Source organism: Quercus suber, unplaced genomic scaffold (genome assembly GCF_002906115.3).
Source record: "Quercus suber isolate HL8 unplaced genomic scaffold, Cork oak 2.0 scaffold_873, whole genome shotgun sequence".
Lineage (NCBI taxonomy): Eukaryota > Viridiplantae > Streptophyta > Magnoliopsida > Fagales > Fagaceae > Quercus > Quercus suber.
Genome location: NW_027070303.1, coordinates 85,505 through 87,388, shown reverse-complemented (window position 1 = coordinate 87,388; position 1,884 = coordinate 85,505). Strand labels below are relative to the sequence as shown.

Here is a 1,884-nt window from a genome sequence, read left to right as displayed (position 1 = left end):
AGTCCCCCCCTCCCCCCCCAAAATAAAAAAAAAAAAAAAAAACTCACCGCACTTCTAGCACTATAATACGATCTAACATTACGAGAACCAAACTTCCCCTAAAACTTGATACCCTCGCCCTACAAAAATTGAAAAGGTGTTAGCTAGGTTTTATAGATGTGTTTGCAAATCTCAGTACAAATATCAAAATTAGGCTGTATCAATAGAATTATGAGGAGTTAATGATCTGTCATAACACGGATAAGAAGAAGTCGGGCAAGACTCAGACGGCGAGTCTTTTCCAGCTAGGGATGCTTGACATCTAAACATAGCATGACCAAGTGAATAACTTCGCAAAAATACAATATCACAAAATTTATCACAAAATACAATAAAGCACATACAATAATAATTTATCACAAAATAATATATTATTGAATAGAGCATACATTTTATTGAAAGCTGGTAAGTAATATTAACAAGGGTTACACAAAGTACACCCTGAAATTCCGACTACATACATGATATATGTAGCAACTATACACACACAAACACACACCATCGTGATTTCTTTGATAGTAGATCACAAATGCTTTTATATAAGACTTTAATTTCATTAATATCATCCCCACGTAGATCTTTGGTTACTCGTGGAGAGATGATAGGCCAAATATATACACACACCGTCACGATTTTTTCGGTAGTAGATTGCGAATGCTTAGAACATTATATAAGGCTTTAATATCGTTGATATCATCCCAATGCAGATCTTTGGTCCCTCCTGGAGAGAAGATAAGCCACATGATAGACTCTTGAACTTCGCTATGCTCAAGCCCAAGAAGATGCCCAATTTCATGCAAAGCAACCGTCTCCAAGTCAAATGCACCTGGAGCTGCTCCCACACTCCATTGCTCATCTACATCATAATGGAATCCCCAATTAGTTGGCCCAATAGCATGGGCAAGGTTTCCACCAGCTCCCTAAAAAGGGTACTTGCCTCCACCTCCATGATCCCTCCTTTGGAAACTAACTTTGATATCTGCTTTTGTGTGGTTTTCAATCTGTGAAAACTTGAAGTGTGTGTTAGTAGCCCATGTTTGGAAAGCTTGTGCAATGGGGTTCATGGCTTCAGCTGGGATTCCAGGGAGAAATCCATAGGTGAGGTGGTACTTTGAAGCTGGCCACTTGGGCTTTCCAAGGAAGAAAGCATAGTGAGAGATAGTATGAAAAGAGCCATGGTTGTGGTCATGTTTTTTATTTTCTGAACGCATCCAATTTGTACCATTGATTATATCCGCCACCCCACAACGAGGCATCATCATGGTGGATACCGTTTTGGGCCTTTTGGCATCCAAGGTACCAGTGCCCTTCAAATGGTAATTTAATTAGTTGGTAAGTTTTAATGGCCAACTCCAAGAGTTCATCGAAATAGAGGTGGAGGTTTGGTAGACGACTTACAAGGTTCACGCCATATAAAAATAAAACATCCATTACCAAGATCCGATTGGACGTAACCGAATTAAAAATGTGGTTTATTTTATCTAGGATATATAAGATAATGCATGGTTCAGTAAAATTATGATCTAATTTTCGATTTTGATTATGGTATTAAGAGAAAGGTAGAAATTGACAATTTACTATATAAAATATTGGTTTACAAAAATTAAAACCTCATGTTGTATAGAGAAATAAATTATTATTGATGATTTGGCACATTTACAACATTTTTTATCAAACAGTTTGAGATTTCAATTGTATTAGATTTTTATTAGTCTAATATTTTGGAGACCTTATTTGAGAAGGGAATAATAGTTCAAAAACAATAAAAAAAAAAAAATAATCACTAATTTACTACTTGTTTTCATAAAATTTTGGGCATTTTTATATAATTGGAGATGGATCCTT

At 35.9% G+C, this 1,884-nt stretch overlaps 1 pseudogene; it reads right to left on the bottom strand.

Moving 5' to 3' along the window:
- Positions 1-636: 636 nt before the first annotated feature.
- LOC112026411 (metalloendoproteinase 2-MMP-like) lies at positions 637-1,470 on the bottom strand (annotated as a pseudogene).
- Between the last annotated feature and the right edge of the window lie 414 nt (positions 1,471-1,884).